We start from the raw sequence: 19,735 nt of genomic DNA on the forward strand, positions 1-19,735 counted from the left end.
TTGGCCACACCCAGCCAATAACATGACTACCAAGCCATGCCCACCACCTAAGCCATGCCCACAGAACCGGTTGTTAAAAAATTTGAATCCCACCCCTGGTAGCAACAATACTTGGAAAAGCCAATTTTGTTTCAAAGCTGTTACCAACTGTTTCACTTTCAAACTGCAATCTAATTGAAATCTACATTGATAAACTTGAGTAAACTGTCTCCAGTTTTCTGTTTTGTCCTTTTCTTCTTAGCAAAGGAACGGGATTCCATGGCACGCATATTCAGATGTTACTATATCTTTTGTAGAAACTGCCAGTGTTTTGAAAAGTGCAGCCCCTTTAATCTAAATACCATCAAGATACAGTGTTCTGTCTCGCCTTTCCTCTTTCCCAAAAGTTGAAAGAGTACAAACTCACACAAACACAGGCAGGCAAGCTGGCTCGGACTTCACAGAGTTAATTCTTTGGAACTGATAATATCCTTGGTATTCTAACACGTCCTGCCTGCCAAGTCTGAACTGATAGTAAATAAAATTTTACTCACAGAAAATCACAAGGCGGTCCACAAAGAAAATCTGAAGTAAGGTTAAACTTTGTCCCATACAAAGTTTCAGGAGAAAACACACCCACTTTTATCCCCTGTGGGGTGTGGCTCAATGACTCAGCTCACTCTCTGACCCTCCCACGCCTCCTACGTTGCTGCTCACGTTTCTCCCTACGACGCTGCTTAGGATAGAGCCAACACTCTTCCTCTTTACTCCCTGTCAGGGGCTGCTCCGATATGCCTTCCTCCTGATTAATCTCAGGCTGTTCCTCTCGGTTGTCTGATGGAACCTGAGGCATTATCAGGGAGGAAGGTCCTGGGGAGGAAGACATTGCCAGAGAGGAAGGTCCTGGGGAGGAAGGCATTCCCAGTTCCTCCTCCTCATCTTCCAGGTCCTCTTCCTCTGACAGCATAGGCTCGGGAATCATGCAAGTACACTCAGTGGGTCACACACTATTATTCTAAACCACAGCAAAGGGAAAATTTCACAGCCAATGCTGTGTTATACATCTTGATTTGTCAACTACTCCACTATATAGACATCTTCAAGTCTGAAGAAAGTAAAAAAGACAGAATATGGGGGAGTGGGGGAATTGGCACAGACAGCACCTGCCTGTCTCTCTATGTCCTGTAACTGTTCATCAGTCCTTGATGAAAAAAAATTGCTTATTTTTTTCTTGAACGGAGGAATGTCCCTACTGTAGTTATTGATGGTGATCAGGAAGCATATCGAATTTTTATTTACAGCAGTATTTCCTCCCTCCCCCTTTAGGTCAGGTTTGTACACTTTATTGCCATCCTAATCACAAAAATTTGTAACACTACCACAAATATTTTTGATAAGAGCCTCCAGGAAACTGCATTTATTTACAGCTATTTGTGGCACTAGCCTGGAAACAACATAGTTAAATCAATTAATATTTTCCAGCTTCAGCAATAAAGCTTAAATGCTTTTAGCAAAGGGAACCTCCATCATATATTCAATAGTGCATTTCTTTATACTTTGTGCTATCCTGATATTCAATGCTGGAGTTAGTCAGAATGAGAGATCAAGAAGTCTTGGATTGGAGGATGAGGGTAGGGAGAGAGTGAACAGCAAAGTATTAAAGTGGGAACAACTGTGGCTATGAATATTCACAGCTTCCTGCTTTCCCTAAGTGGTTATGTATAGCATTTGTCTTCAGGCATAGCGGGGAATAATTAGTTCTGAAAACATATTAAACGACCATGTGAGTTATTTTCCATTTGCAGAATAGAAGGAAGACCATTTCATCCATTATCTCATGTACAAGTTTGGATGAGGTTATGGAAAAGCATTTGGGAGATTTACCAAGCTTGTTAGTGCAAATGAAGTGTTCCTCCTGAAAGTGTCAAAACATCCATGTCCAATCAAAGGCTTATGAATTGTCTCAAGTGGCACGATCATTTGTGCATGAGCAGATGATCTGGCCATTGAGACTGCCGGCAAAGCAGAGTAGCTTTACATACAACCACACACTGCCAGGAATAGCCTTTGGGGCAGTAATGGCTAACCTTTTTGGCACCAAGTGGCCAAAACATGTGTGTGCATCCCCAAATGCCCCTAACCCCACCCCCGGGGCTCTCGTGCATGTGTGTGCGAACCTCCCCCAATATGCACGTGTTACCCTGTGTGTGCACCTTGCTGCCCGCGTACGTGCAAGTGACTTCTGCATGTGCACACCACCCCCACACATGGATGCCCCCCTTCACGCGCCCCACACAACCCTGCACATGCACAGCAGAGACCTGAAGACCAGCTGGCCGGCGGGAGACAGGTGCACACATGCGTGACAAAGCTGACCTGGGGTAACAGCTTGCGTGCCCAGAGAGAGGACTCGGTGTGCCACGCGTGCCATAGGTTTGCCATCACAGCTTTGGGGTCATGCATGACCTTTCCAAAGCATACCACTGCTTTAATGCTTCTTGAAGGGGTGCTCTTTTGAAAAACAAAAACAAGATTTGTGAAGAACCTCTTCTGAAAGCTTTGGAGAGACCATTTCAGCGAAAGAAGCTCACACTTTTTAAAAATAGAAATACTACTTTCTCATTATCTATCAAGATAGAACCAAAAGAGATGTGTGAAGAAAGAGGCTCTCTTAGCTCCATCCTTCTTTTTTTTTTCTTTTTAAACATAAAGTTTATTTGAGATTCATACATTTAAAACATACAAACATATAGACAAATATATGTATGTTGTAATGTATGTATATTTTTTTTGGGGGGGGGGGGGGGGGGGGGGGGGGGGGGGGGGGGGGGGGGGGGGGGTTTTTTCGACAGGGTTTCTGTAATTTTTTTTTTTTTTGGGGGGAAACCTAATAAAAGAGATCCATATATATATATATATATATATATATATATATATATATATATATATATATATATATATATATATATATATATATATATATATATAATATATAAGATTTGCTGAAGACAGAAGCCTGAAGATGATGAATGAGACTTCATCGAAACGTTGCCTGAGATACTTCCAATCTTACGCGGGAGAAAACCCAAATAACCAAAGATCCACATACAAATACCATGAGAACCTCAGAAAACATATATATATATATATATATATATATATATATATATATATATATATATATATATATATATATATATATATATATATATATATATAAACACACACACACACACACACACACACACACACACACACACACACATACACTTTTACAGCAGGTATTGAGCGATGATTACACACATTTTTTCTCCCCTAACATTGATGTGATCTAACATTGATGTGATCTACCTTGTTACAGTACCTTCTTTGTTCTTTTAATGTTTTAATTTTACAGAATATTTATAATTAAAAGCACGTCTTCCATAATAACTTATCCAGTTGTCAAATATTGCCTTTTCTTTAACCATTCATACCAGCAATTCCATGTTTTATAGTAATCACTATCTTGATTATTTTTTAGTAGTTTAGTTAGGCTGTCCATCTCTGCACACTCATGAATTTTTTTGATGACCATCTCCTCTGAAGGAATGGTAGACAATTTCCAATGTTGTGCATAACTTATTCTGGCTGCCGTTATAATGTGCAAGATTAAATATTGGTATTTTTTCCCCCCCATTTTTGAATCTATCATACCTAGCAGAAAGATTTCAGGTTCAAGTTTTACATTTTGTTTAGTTATGTTTAGTATCCAATTTCTAATGTTTCTCCAAAATTTCTGCGCGGATGGACACGTCCACCACAAATAAAAGTATGTTCCCTGGACGCCGTTACACGGAACATACTCCATAGCTCCATCCTTCTTATTGCCTCCCCAAATTAGTTCTAAAAAAAAGAATGCTTAGGGCAGGAGTCTTCAAACTTGACAGCTTTTAGACTTGTGGACTTCAACTCCCAGAATTCCTTCTCCAGTCATGTTAGCTCAGGAATCCTGGGAGTTGAAGTCCACAAGTCTTAAATTGGCCAAGTTTGAAGACCCTTGGCTTGGGGAACTAGATGCTTAAAGGAAGGAGGAATTTAAATAGCTGGAGTGGTCTGGCAAGAAAGCATTCAAGTAGATTAAGAGGTTTCAAATTCAAGTCTTAATACTGGTATCTTTTAGGCCAAGGGTCTTCAAACTTGACAGCTTTTAGACTTGTGGACTTCAACTCCCACAATTCTTCCGCCAGTCGTGTTAGCTCAGGAACTCTAGGAGTTGAAGTCCACAAGTTTTAAAGTTGCCAAGGTTGGAGACCCCTGTTTTAGACAACAACATCCATAGGGATCAAAACACCTGTAGCGAAGCCCCAGCTTTCTGATACAAATTTGGATACATCTCCTCTCCCCCTCCCCGTACCCTGCAATTAGAGTTTAGATACATCATAGTTTGGGGATTTCCCCCCCCCTAAAATTAAATTGCAATAAATAAATAAATAATCTCACATTTGGCCCCCAGCTGATGTATGCAATCTACATAATAATGGTCCTGAGTTTTGTAAGAATTAAACTGCTTATTGCAATGTTTCTCAACCTTGAAGTTGTGTAGACTTCAACTCCCAGAAGTCCCCAGTCAGCATGCCTATTGCAGTGAATACATATTTGATACTAATTTGGTTAAAATTCAATGATTTTGTGTGTGTGTGTGTGTGTGTGTGTGTGTGTGTGTATAACAAATAGTATAAAATAGTATACAACTCTCAAATAAGGGTTAAATATCAGTTGTATTAAATTAAGTGAAGTCTTATACACTTTAAATGAATATATTCCTTAAACCCTATTTTTCATCAAGACATGCCAGTGAAGAAATATAACTATTTTTTAAAAGACACAAAATTCTGTCAAGGCCAATATAGAGTTTACCTAGAAATGATTGGCACTGATATTTCTGAGAGTATCATTGATCAATGTAATGAGACAATTGCTCTTCCTGCAGCATAGTTACCTGAAATTGCACTAGTAATCACTGCTGATGTTGCTGAAAGATTGATTTCTGAGAAACTCAGGCAGAAGAGAAGTTACTCCAAAGACAGCACAGGCCAAGAACAATGTGGTTGGTAGTAAAAAGTGAAAGAGTAGAGTAGAGTAGAGTAGAGTACAGTAGAGTACAGTAGAATAGAATAGAATAGAATAGAATAGAATAGAATAGAATAGAATAGAATAGAATAGAATGACAGAGTTGGAAGGGACCTTTGAGGTCTTCTAGTCCAACCCCTGCTCAGGCAGGAAACCCTATACCATTTCAGACAAATGGTTGTCAAATCTCTTCTTAAAAACTGGACCAGTGAAGGAAACTGAGAAGTCACAGCAAAAAAAGTTATGACTGCTGCACTAATCCTCAGTCACATGGTTGCATTTCAGGCCCATACAATGTGCCATAGTCACATGATTGTGATTTACAAGGCCTTTTGTTGTTTTCTGGCAAAAAAAAGTTCATTGGACAAGCTGCATTTGGACTTGCAATCACATGACTTGCTTAACAACCATGGTGACTTGCTTAATGACCATTGTAAAAATGGTCATAAAATTTACCAACTTAAATTCCTGGGTCAATTGTGGACATAAGCCAAGAACTACAAAATAACAGAAGCAGAGGTTTCTTCTTGTATATCGTATTCATCAGTTTTATCAGAATAAATGTTTACTATTTATTCAAAATATTTGGCCCTCCCTTCCACATTTTAGAAGTTTTCTATGGGCTTTTATATTAACATGTATTTTTATAAAGCAGCTTACAAAAGGCATTTGCAAATCACCACATTATACTTTCCCAGAAAAATAATCAGCCGCTGAATATGAGTACAAAATAACAAAAGAATAAATAAATAGCACTAGTGATTGCCAATCTCCAACAGGAAATACTACTGAAAGCAGCTCACAAAATTAAAATCAGAACATTTAAAACATGAAACCAAATGATTCCATAGTATACAGCACATTAAAATGGCACAAGATAATATAAGTAATAGAAACACAATTAAAAAGCTTGGGACAAATAAATCACTGTCCACTTAAATGCTTAAGTAACATATTGTGATAGTGTTCCAAAGGCCTTGACTAACTTCCAGTATTGATCTGTATGAATAACATTGTATAATATATATTTTTTCATAACAACCAGAAATTCAAGGATTTCATTGGGGAAAAATGGGGATTAGAACTTATTTACTGATTCATTCTCTTTGGAAGCCTTTGATACTTCCAGAAGATACTTTAATTTTTCAGGAAAATACTTGGCTTCTGGACATCCCAAAGATGTTTTTTCAAGAGGCAACTGGATTTTCTGGTTTTTAAAGATGTTTCGCTTCTCATCCAAGAAGCTTCTTCAGCTCTGATGAGGAAACAAAACCACCACTTCATAAATGCATAGCACAACATAGGAGAACATAGCCATCAGGACTAAATTCAGCAGTCCATCTGCATTTAAAAGACAAAGGCCACTGTTTTGAAGACAGCAAAGGCCACATTTTGGACAGAGAGCACCACTAGTTTGAAAAAAGGGTCATGGAGGCTATTTATGTCAAAATTGAACAGCTCTCTCACAACAGCGGGGGAAGGATACAACACCATCTATCTCCGGTCTACAGTACAGTCTTTTCAGCAGCTCCAAGAAGGCTCCACACCCATTTGCACCACACAGGTGACCCTGACTACACAGATAAACCTCCAGGTGGCCTTAATGACTCGCTAAAAGAATGCAAATGACCAGCTGTCTGCAAGGAGTATAAATCCTTCCATTCCCCACCATCCAGTCAGAGGTGAAGAAGCTTCTTGAATGAGAATGGAAACATCTTCAAAGAAAAATCAGAAAGTCCAGTTGCCTCTTTAAAAAGTACCTTGGGGACCACCATGACCTGAATGACTGAGAATCTCCATAGACATTTGCCTCTGGACAGTTTTTTTTAAATAATAAAAACATGTTTCCAGCATTCTTATCATCCTGAAGAAGCTGACTATGATTCTGCAGTTGTATCATGCTCTTTTCTAATTAGTAGAATTCTTGTCCCAATTCCTACTTCCTAGCCCAGCTCCTATGCTTAGATTGACCATCATATGGTTAACAAGAGAGGAAGAACAGTTTCAATCAGTTGACAGTATCCTGGTGTTTATGAATGAATTGCTTAGAGCTGATCTTCTTTTAGTCCGTATTTCCTTTGTGTTTGGTGACTTGCTATATTCATACCCATACTGAGCTTTTTTCTGGTGTTACTGCTATAAACCACTAAGCTAACAGAACTACTGTGTCCAGTTATACAACGTATTAGTTTTGGAGGGGAACGAGCAATTTTTTTATTGCTCTGAAGTAAGATGAAGAGATTATTGCTGTTTCACAACTGGTGACAACTCAATAGGTTGGAGATTCATCTACTGACCAGACTGGAGGAAGAAACAGAATATATTAACACTGTCTGCTGCTAGAGATAAATTCCAAAATATAAAAATATCCACAATCATTTGAATATCAGAATAACCCTGAAAAAAGTAGACTACTCAGAAAATTTAGATCCCATTTGGGAAAGGGAAAGATTGTGGGTATGGAAGTATTCCCATAGATTCTTCAGAGAAAAAAAGATAAGAGGACCCAGCTACAAGTACATACACTGTGGCAAAATTGTTGCAAATTCTAGAGAACCCAAACATTCATATTTTTGGTGTATGTTACCCAGAATTACAGATATACGCAGTCATGAATGTTCAGATGTATATTGATTTCCAAAAGAAGGTAAGGCATTTCATCAACCTTATTGTAAAACAAAATGAAGGTTACCTCCCTTCAGTGAAAATGGGTGGTGCTGCATCTTGCATTGGCCTTTCAAACTAGCAACATCTGTCATCTCTTTACTGAAGGATGGAGATGTCCTTGCAATAGTTTGTGCCTAGTCATTGATCAAAGAAGCCATGAAAAAAGCCCAAAGACCATAGTTCACTGTAGTTTTTCAAAATGTGTTTCCACACTTCAATGAAGAAGCAGTAATTGATAATTGATTACATGTTGCCATTCAGGAAGACTTGTCAGATATGCATCTTCTATATGCTACCAAAATTCTTGTAACTGTAACCTTTAACTGTGTGAAATGCTGCATCATAGAGCAAAGCTTTTTCAACCAAAGTACAGAATGCTAGACCCATTAACCCATTACTATAGAGAGATTGAGGGTTGGGAAAGATTTTGGGAAAATTCAGCACTACTGGGCTGCTGCCGCTGCCACTATTTTACCACTGCTGCTGTCATATGAACCCCATTTTCAGCATTTCCTGACAGCTTCCCAGCCATTTGTGCCATTCCTCCCTCCCTCCCTCAATCAACAGTAGCCATATACCTCTGGGCAGGGCAGGGCAACAGGGACAGGGAGAAAGGAGGAAAGGAGGAAGGCAAGAAGGTAGAGGAAAAAGGAATAGTGAGGAAGACTTTTGACATTTCCTGCCAACTTCCCCCAATTCAATGGACAATTCTGTTTCTCCTTTTAGGTAAAAAAAAAAATCTCTAAAGTGATAACCCATAGGTTGCCTAATAAGTTTTATTGTTACCACCATTTTGAGAGTACATATTCAGAAATCAGAGTTACATATTGAACTTATATGCCGCCCAATTCAACTACTCTGGGCAAGACTCCCTAGAATCTCCCAGGCTATATCTATAGGCTGGGAGTGGTAAGGGTTTAGTTTGGCAAGATTCTGTCTGTTACTTGTAAGCAAATAAAGAACTGAACTCTGGCTGAATTCTTCCAAATCATTTTTGGTTTAGCTTGATACTTACAATGTTTAGCACATGAAAGACTATTGACGGAAGTCAATGATCTAAGACAGGCCTCTGAAACTGGTGGCCAGCAGGCTGGATTGTCAGGTGCAGGCCACGCCCACCCGGCTCCGCAAAGGCAAAAGGCCTTGATATATCATGTGACACGATTTGAGTTTGACACCTGTGATCTAACAGCTTTGTAGAGCTCTCAGCTGAACACAAAGATGGGCACTTTTTAAAAATAATCTTCCTAAATCACAGTGAAACCAAGTAAAGGCCATTTTAATTATTTCTATTAATATTTCCATCAAAATGAAATGACATTTTTGAGACTTTGCCAGACTTTTTTTAATGCAACTGCAAAGCCTTACATCAGGAGGAAACGTGCAGCCTATGCCTGCATATGAATTGCCAGAGTGGGTAATGCTTTAAAAAAAGTAATCATTTATTGTGTTTGGGGAATTTAGAGATATATTGCACCCATTTTACCCCTTAACTTTCCTCAGATCAGTTCCTTCCCTTCTTTTCTTATGTCTACACCCACCTCCTCCTGCATGTCATATAAATCTAGGAGTTGTGCATACTCACCTTATATTAAAGCCAGTTCTTCAATTGGAAGAGGTTTTATTAGAGGTCTGGAACAGTTTGATGTAAAATGCAGCTTTGACAGCAGTCCATTTTTAGGAAAGCTATTAACATTTAGAGATGTTACACAAACTTCACAGAAAATGATTCAAGGCTGAGATGAAAGAATTACACACCATTTTAATAACAGGTATAGATGGATTGTATCTTTGGATACTTTCCAAATGGAGCATTTGCAAAGACAACAATACAAAATATTTATCATGGTTTGTCGATTTACTTCATATAATGTGAGTCTGGCATGCAAAGTTATCTGCTTGTATACTAAGGAAGAACATTTAAATGGTACCAATTTTTCTGCAGATTAAAATGATGAGTTTCAAATTATTTAATCTATCGATCTTCCAACAGATTTTGTAAAATTTCGCTCCTACTGACAATTACTGCAGAGTGGACTTCTCATTCCGCCTAAGGATGGATGGATGGATATATCTCCATTGTATGTATGTATGTATGTATGTATGTATGTATGTATGTATGGTATTCAGCTTTGTTCGGGTATTTTCCCACGTCATTATGGTTGTGATTTTAAAGTTGTAGCAACGTTTCGGCAGAATCTCATCTGCCATTATGAGGCTTTTGTATAGTGTTTGTCTGAAGCCTGATGATGGCAGATGAGATTCTGCCGAAACGTTGCTACAACTTTAAAAGCACAACCATAATGACATGGGAAAATACCCGAACAAAGCTGAATACCATACATATAAATACCCGCGAAAACTTAAGATAACACATATATATGTATGTATGTATGTATGTATGTATGTATGTATGTATGTATGTATATACTGTATATATAAGTAACAGGACCCGCAAAAACTTAAGAAAATGTAAGTACCCGTGAAAACTTAAGAATATATATATTCCTCTGAGAAAACAGGCAGGGTCGGTAGTCAAGACGGTGAAAAGCTGGCCAGTGGGAGCTATGGAGCAGCTAAAGGACTGCTTCGAACAGACAAACTGGGAAGTTCTTGATCATCCTGATCTCGATGATCACACGGCTGCGGTGTTAGGGTATATGGCACACTGTATTGATACTGTCACGGTGGATAAACAAATCCGGGTTTATCCTAATCAAAAACCTTGGATGACCAGGAAGGTTAGACGCTTGCTGTACGCAAGAAATAAGGCTTTTAAGTCTGGGAATGATCTAGATTATAGTGCTGCAAGAACGAACTTAAGGAGAGGCATTAAGCAAGCTAAGGCCGAATATAAGAGGAGAATTGAAGATTGCTTTCTCAGTAATAACATGAGGCAGGTTCAACAACTAACGAACTATAAAGCAAAAAAGGTCTCTTCGGATGGTAGTGTGGCGGTGGTTGAGGAGTTGAACAACTTTTTTGCTCGATTTGAGATCCATCAAACTGAAACTGTCCCTTTGCCATCATTTACTCAGCAGAGCCTCCCCTTCATTGTGAATGAGCAGGATGTGAGGCAGACAATGAAGGTGGTTAATTCCAGAAAGTCAGCTGGGCCCGACTCAATTCCTGGTCGGGTGGTAAAAGATTGTGCTGATCAGTTAGCTGGGGTATGGACCGAAATTTTTAATCGATCCTTGACACAATGTGTGGTTCCTGTGTGTCTCAAGGCTTCCACCATCGTTCCACTGCCTAAAAAGTTGCCTATAAATGGTCCGAGCGACTATAGGCCGGTGGCACTAACTTCCATCTTAATGAGGTGCTTTGGGCAGCTAGTTCAAAATTATATTATCTCCTGCCTTCCCGATTCCTTTGATGGGCTTCAGTTTGCTTACAAAGAAAATAGATCAACCGAGGATGCAATTATTACTGTGCTTCACATGGTCTTATCCCATTTGGAAACACCGGGGAATTATGTAAGAATGTTGTTCGCAGATTTTAGTTCTGCTTTCAATACCATCATACCGCACAGATTAATAGCCAAGCTCAAAGATCTAGATTTTCCAGATTCTATTTGTTTATGGATATTGGATTTTTTAACAAATCATCCACAAAGAGTTAAACTGAATGATTATACTTCTACTGTCAAGACACTTAGCATTGGCACTCCACAAGGTTGTGTCCTTAGTCCACTACTGTTTTCCATCTATTCATCTGATTGCACAAATAAACATCCCAACAATAGGATAATGAAATTTGCAGACGATACTACGCTTGTAGGACTTATTTCTGGGGATGATGAGTCTGCATATCGGGATGAGGTATTACAGCTATCCCGCTGGTGCAAAAATAATAATCTTCTATTTAATATTAAGAAGACTAAGGAGGTTATAGTGTACTATAGGAAAAAAAGAGCAGACATTCAGCCACTGTATATAGAGGGAGTTCGTGTGGAACAGGTGGTTGAATGTAAGTTTCTCGGGACCATCATTACAAATGACCTGACCTGGAGGGCAAACACCGCTGCTTTAATTAAGAAGGCACAACAACGGTTGTATTTACTAAGGATTCTTAGGTAACAACAACTGGCTGAGAGTCTATTGATTACCTTCTATCGGAGTTCAATTGAGAGTATATTATCCTACTGTCTCTGTGTATGGTTCTCGAGCTGCACAGTGGCAGAGAAAAAGGCAATTCAGAGGGTGATCAAGACGGCCCAAAACATCATTGGCTGCTCACTCCCCTCTTTGGAAGAACTGTATAGGAATAGATGTAGGAGGAAAATACTTAACATATTGAATGACTCCTCTCATCCGGGACATCAGCTCTTTGAACTATTACCATCGAGAAGGAGATTTAGGGTATTAAGAATAAGGACGACCAGATTTAAGAACAGTTTTTATCCAAGTGCAGTTTTGAGTCTGAATGCAGGGTCATAAGATTTTTGTGGAGTCTAATGGCTGAGAGTAGTGGGGTATTTACATTTTTAAATTGTATAGAGATTATTGTATGGTTGGTTGTGTTTAGTTTAATTTTTTTTTCTTTTTTAGTGGTGTTTGTCCAGTTTTACTTGTGGAAGAGCACCTCATTTCGTTGCACCCGCTTGCGAGTGTAATGACAAATAAATTCTTATGTCTTATGTCTTATGTCTTATGTCTTATGTCTATATATATATATATATATATATATATATATATATATATATATATATATATATATATATATATATATGTTTTCTTAAGTTTTGCGGTACTTACATGTATGGTGTTCGGCTTGGTTCGGTATTTTCCCACGTCATTGTAGTTCTTTTAAAGTTGTAGCAACGTTTCAGCAGAATCTCATCTGCCATCATCAGGCTTCTGTATTGTGTCCGTCTGTGAGTCAGACTTTTACAGTGGTTTCAGATTTGAATTTGGGGCAGCCTATTGCTGTGCCAGAATGGTTTTTTCTTCATCCTGATTGGTTGGGAGTCTTGGTCTGTGTTTATTGGTCTCGGAGTTTGCTGTGTTCTGCTTGATTGGTGTCTCTAATATCTTCTGTCTGTTTTTGGCTCTTTTTGTATCTTGATTGGCTGGCAGCATTGTGTTGCTTTAATGGAGGCCTTTAGTGCAGCTTGGCTTCGGGTAAATGGACGGCTATCATTAGTTAGGAAGCTGGGTTTCATCTGGGTGCCTGGTTGGGATGTGTTTGAGCTGGAGGTATCAGGGGGATCTGTTTGTGCCCAGGTGTTTGCCTGGCTTGTGGTGTGGAGCCAAAAACAGACAGAAGATATTAGAGACACCAATCAAGCAGAACACAGCAAACTCGAGACCAATAAACACAGACCAAGACTCCCAACCAATCAGGATGAAGAAAAACCATTCTGGCACAGCAATAGGCTGCCCCAAATTCAAATCTGAAACCACTGTAAAGTCTGATCAGACGCACATCGAAGCCTGATGATGGCAGATGAATTCTGCTGAACGTTGCTACAACTAAAAGAACAACTACAATGACGTGGGAAAATACCAACAGACATTTTGCTAAGAAAACATATATATATATATATATATATATATATATATATATATATATATATATATATATATATATATATATATATATATATATATATATATTATCTATATATATATTCATTTTTAAGTTTTCGGTACTTACATGTATGGTATTCAGCTTTGTTTGAGTATTTTCCCACGTCATTATAGTTGTGCTTTTAAAGTTGTAGCAACGTTTCGGCAGAATCTCATCTCCCATCATCAGGCTTCTGTATTGTGTTCATCTTAAAAGCACAACTATAATGACGTGGGAAAATACCCGAACAAAGCTGAATACCACACACACACACACACACACACATATGGATCTTTGGTTATTCGGGTTTTCTCCCGCGTAAAATTGGAAGTATCTTGGCAACGTTTCAATGAAATCTCATTCGTCATCTTCAGGCTTGTGTCTTCGGCTTTGTGCTTCTCAGAGTAATGTGAGCTTGCAGCTACTTCCTTTTAACTGCTAGTGGGGGTGTGACTTGATTGGGTGGGGGCTTGGCTGTGTTCTGATTGGGTGGGGGTGTGTTCTCATTGGTTGGGGGTTTGTCTGTGTTCTGATTGGTTGGGGGGTTGTCTGTGTTCTGATTGGCTGGGGGTGTGTTCTGTTCAGGTGGGGGCTTGGTTGTGCTCAGGTTAGTCTTAGTTGCCAGGGGATTTGTGCTGGTGAGCTGTGATCCTGTTGTTTGGCTTCGTGTTTGTGGTCATGCCACATCTTCATGGTGGGCGTCTGTTCGCTTCATGTATGGGTCGGAGGGGTTTGAAGCGGGTAGTGATGCAGCTGTGGTACGGCTTCTGGTCCGTGGTCGTGTCTGTGTGGGTGTGAGTCTGCTTTCTACGTGGAGGTGTGGTGGTAGCATCTTGTGTGGCCCTCGTGGGTGTGGGTCTGGTGTCATTCTTCATGTTACGTACTTGTTTGTTAGTGAGGGCGGGTTTCCAAATGGCTGGTAGGCGGGAGGTATCATCTTGTTTATTCATGCTGTGTGAGCGTTTTTCTATCTCTATGGCTTCTCTGATTATTCTGTTGTTGAAGTGTTCGGTTTTGGCAATAGTTCTGGTATTTTTAAAAGTCAATCTCATGTCCTGTGGCTTTGAGGTGTTGGACCAGGGAAGAGGTCGGTTCTTCTTTTTTGATTGAGTTCTTGTGTTCTTCAATGCTTGCACTTATTCTTCTGTTGGTTTGTCCGATGTATGTGGTGGGGCAGGCGGTGCATGGGATTTCGTATACTCCTTGGTTTTCTAACTCGATTTTATCATTAGGGTTTCTTAGGATGGTGGATATTTTTCTGTTTGTGCAGAATGCTGTCTTAATGTTATGTTTTTGGAGGATCTTGCTGATTTTGTCTGTAGTGCCTTTTATATATGGGAGGAGGGCTTTGCCGTTCTCTTGTTCTCTGTCTTGGATTTTGGTTGGGGTTTCTTTTTGGATTAGGTGGGTAATCTTCTTTCTTTGGAATCCATTGGCTGTTAGTACGTTAGTGAGAGTGTGTAGTTTGATTTTTAGGTGTTCGTTGGCTAAGCATTTTGTTCTGGAGATGAATGTCTCAGCTACGGAATTGATCTGTGCTGGGTGGTGGTGTGAGAGTGCGTGTAGATAGCGGTTTGTATGTGTTTTATTCTGGTAGATGGTGTGTCCTAGGGAGCCATTGGATTTTTTGTTTACTAAGACATCTAGGAAGGGAAGTTGATTGTTAGCTTCTGTTTCCATGGTGAATTGTATTTTGGGGTGTAGGCTGTTGAGGTGTGTGAAGTTGTTCAGTTTTTCTTTCCCATGTGGCCAGATTATGAAGGTGTCATCTACGTATCTGAGCCAGAGTTTGGGTTTGTGATCATATTTTTCTAGAGCTTGTGTTTCAAAGTGTTCCATGTAGAGGTTTGCGATGACAGGTGAGAGGGGTGATCCCATGGGGGCTCCTTCTATTTGTTTGTATTTTTGTCCATTGTAGGTGAAGTATGTATTGGATAGGCAGTGGTTGGTCAGATCTAGGATGTGCTTGGGGGGGTTGTATTTGTTTTGGATAGCTGTCAAGGCTTCTTTTATAGGCACTTGGGTGAAGAGGGATATGACATCGAAGCTCACTAGTAGGTCGCTGGGCTGTAAGTTTTGTTTCTTTATGATCTCAATGAACTGGAATGAGTTTCTTACATGTGAGTTGATGGATTCTGCATAGGGCTGTAGTTGTTTGGCGAGAAATTTGGCTAGGTTTTGTAGAGTTGAGCCTATGGAGCTGACTATTGGTCTAAGAGGGGTTCCTTCTTTGTGTATCTTGGGGAGACCATAAAGCTTAGGGCATCTGGATGATTTCTCTCTGGGTATGATTCTTTGCTGGATTTCTTCGCTGATGGGGGAGGCTTTTATTTTGGATCTGGTGGTTTTTTCTAGGTAGGTGGTGGGGTCTGTGTTTAGGGGTTTGTATGTGGGGTCTTGGAGTAGGTTGGTTAACTTGGTTTGGTAGTCAGATATGTTCATAACCACTGTCGCGTTGCCCTTGTCTGCTGGTAGGATTATTATGCTGGTGTCTTCTTTCAGGTTAAGTAGTGCAGTTTGTTCTTCTTTGGATAAGTTGCTTTTGGGTGGTTTGCTGGTGCAGAGGATGTTGGTGATTTAAAGTCTGATTCTGTTAGCATCATCAGGGTTGGTTTTGGTCAGGCTGGTTTCAACTCCACATATAATGGTTTCTGCGTGGATTTGTTTGGGAGTGACAGCAAAGTTGAATCCTTTCAAAAGGACATTGGTTTCGGCTTCGGTGAGGATCTTGTCTGAGATGTTGTGCGCTGTTTGTTTCATGTGTGGCTGTGAGGGGGGAGGAGTTTGTTTCTGGCGTTTTGTAGTTTTCTGAGTTTGTTGGTGTGTGTGTGTGAAAAGAAAAAGTAATAAGTGCACGCAGAAAGAAGCCCTTAGAATCAAATCCTTAGAATCAAAATTAGCTGTCCCTAATCATTAAAATTTAGTAATTCCAAAGGAGTGGCTTTATGCTGACTGATGATTTAAAATGCTAAAATTGCAACATTATTATCAGCTTTATTTTAAAATTAGCACCGGGGAAGCTTGGGTATACACTGGAGTATTTCTGGTGGCAAAATTCCAAAGCACATATTTACATATGCAAGATTATCCATGAAGATTTGAAATGTTATCATTGACAATGCTAAGAGTAAAAGTTAAACCAACTGGAGAATCCTTAGAAGTTTCCTCAGCCAGAAACTTTACAGTATAGGGTATTATAATTATACCCTATTACAATCAATAACCAAAATACATACATAAACACAATCTTAAAAGATGCACCTGATCAAGCTTCAGTGAAAGATACAGTTGCCTATATTAATATAATAATAATATAATAAATAATAATATAAATCAAGAAACCCATCTTATCATGGGTTTGTTGATTTTTAGTTGCTAAAAAAGTAGTATCCTGTTACATATGCATTTGATTAATAAATAAATACTGAATAATATTTATGGTTCTTACCTATCAATAATTAATTTACAATTCATCCAGGCAATCTGGCATTTGGTTTTAGAACTTTGTCTGAAAATCCAACAATTTGCTATGAGATCACTTTATCTTACTAAATCACATGGGCATTGTTTCTGAAAGGAAAATAGGGAATTAAAGAAGAGGTAAACATTTTGGTTGGCCCAACAAAAGCAACCAAGAGTTTTGTGGCATTTTAACAATGAATACATTGACCATGATATCAAGTTTTACAGCCAAAAGACAATGTTATTAAAAATGAAGGGGTCCATGTATGTGCAACAAATTAGGGTAAATAATTGCAATGTATACTATGCAAATAATTCCAAGGGCTTTTCTACAAATCTCTTAGGTGTTTTGTTAGCTGGGGTTAAATATAGAGATGTGCAAAAATACTTCAGGATTATGCTGAAAAAGGAAACATCCTCATAAACAATCAACTAATTATCATTTAGCTATCTAATTATTATATTTAATCATAATTTGCTTAAAGTTTATTTTTGTTTTCTGTGAGACAACCTGCATTTTACAATTGGTAAATAAGGCCATATATGAGAAATGTATTTAACGATTTAATTTTCTTCCCCATTTCTGGCTTCAAAGGTTCGATGGTTGACTTAAAAAGTACACTTTAAAAATCACAAATGAATTAAAACACTGTTACACATTCAGTTACTATCAAGATCAAATTACACACAAGAAGAGGGTGTACAAAAAATAATAGAAAGATGATCTCACCCATATCTTCTCCAGAAATAAATTGCATAGAATGGATTATGTGGTGCACTTTTCTTGGAATTCGCCTAAATAATCTTTACTCAAAATTGGGTGTAAAACAGAATTCCTCTAGAGCTACAATCCTGCGAGAGATCTTAGAAACAATGTAGCCTTTTTATAATCCTCTCCTATTCAAAACAAACTCTTTGGAAAGTAGGTCATAACATTGCTATAAGATATTGAACAGTACTGTGCCTCTGTTCAACATACCACTGAAAGGCATAAGAATACTATTCATAAACATATGTTCACCATGTTCCAGTGCTCCAAAAGAACTCCCCAAAAAACTCTCCCAATCAACCTTGTCTTGAGAAATTTGGCAGCAGAAAGTAAAGGGGTATGAAGTGCCATGAGTATGTAAAATCAATCTATTTTTAATCTGTGCAAGATTCAATGTATGGCTCTATCCGATGTGTAATGGATTTTTATTACTGATTTCAGTGGTCTGAATCTCGCATTTCATTTTCAATTTTTGCCCAGTCACCATGAAAGTACACACTATTTCTTAAGGGAATAATTAGTGCAAAAGTTTTACATTGCTCCTCCATAAAATGAAGAAGTGGGCATCAGTGGCCATTGTCCAGTTGAATTCAAATAGTCAAAGCAATCTGATAAATACGCATACTAAAGGAAACCTCTCCTGAAGGCCATAATGGGACAGTGGATTGAAAGGTATGCACATCTTTGTAATTTAAAGTTTTATAGGTCAATTAGTATGAGGCAGTTCAATTGCCACAGGATCAGCTGCTAGATGTATCCATGCTGTAGAAATTAAAAATAAGTGCATCATGTTGCAATGGTTGCATGATGTTACAATTACAAAAATTCACTGCAACAAAGTTATCAATAAACTGGTTTTTGTTCATATTTATTGTGATATAATTGCATTAAACTATAATTGGTGTGCAATTCAAACAGAGTTTACTTATCAAGGCAATATTAATACTTCTTATTACTTCAACTCCCATTGCAGTATCAGTGTAATATTTGGAAATCGTATTTTCCTTACTTTATTTGATATATTTGTTTTTGTTTTTTCATTTATATCCTCCCCCCTTCATTATTTTTTACAAATAACTCAAGGTAGGAAACATATCCAACACATCTTCCTGCTCCTATTTTTCCCAAAACAATCCTGTGAGATGGATTGGGCTGAGAGAGAGAGAGTGATGGCCCCAAATCACCCAGCTGGCTTTCATGGCTAAAACGGGACTATAACTCAGGGTCTATTGCTTTCTAGTCTGTTGTCTTAATCATTAGACCAAATTTCTAGAGATAGGATAGCCAAGAGATGGGGGAGACCATTATTCAGGATTTGCTTTTGGAAAATGCCAAGATTGGTCTAATTGGGGGGGGGGAGCTGGAAGCAGAACACTCTGTGTAGACAATATTGAAATAGATCAATAGTCCAACTTAGTACAAGGAGTATTCTAGGTTTTATTACTAAATGAACCAAAGACATTTTGGAAGTTTCACATTTTAGGGGAAGTTCAAATTCAGTATTCCTTGATATACAAATATGAATGGTACTTCAGTAATACGCCCAGCTGAGTTTTGTGTACAGCACCAATCATCACTCCAGGGCAGAGGGATTGAAGTGGCTGTGATAATCTAAGAGACACTGGTGGCTTTCAGAAATGCTGCTTCAGATAACTGATTGTGAAGTATCACATGGGATTGCTCAGGATGTTACCGTCAATACTTTGTCATGGTTGGGTCATTCAAGTTGTGTACAAAGACTTCTTGGTGCAAGGCTTGATCACTGTACTGCAGGTACTGGTGGACACTTTGGGGTTTCAGAGGATGTTTAACTACTGCAGTGTGCTTCACATGGGGCTGTCTTGGAAGCTTCAATCATATATGCAGTGGAATAGTAGTTATGAATATACTGTGTATGTCCACTACTTTGAGAGCTGGATTGGTTCCCGTTAGGCTTCTGAATGCAATTCAGGGCACTACTCATCATTTACAAAGTCCTCCACAGTTCAAAGTGGGGTTATTTGTGGGACCTACTGTCACCAACTGCTTACAGTGTCCCACAAGATCTATTCGAGTGAACATGCTTCATATCCCATGATTTCATGGGATCTTTTTCTGCGACAGCACCTGCCATTGGTCCAGCATAGCCCTTCACTCCCAAGATTCAGACAGCCCAGCCTTTTGTAAGGTTTTGAA

Source organism: Notechis scutatus, chromosome 1 (genome assembly GCF_049901735.1).
Source record: "Notechis scutatus isolate UNSWTSFEM ecotype Mainland chromosome 1, rNotScu1.2, whole genome shotgun sequence".
Lineage (NCBI taxonomy): Eukaryota > Metazoa > Chordata > Lepidosauria > Squamata > Elapidae > Notechis > Notechis scutatus.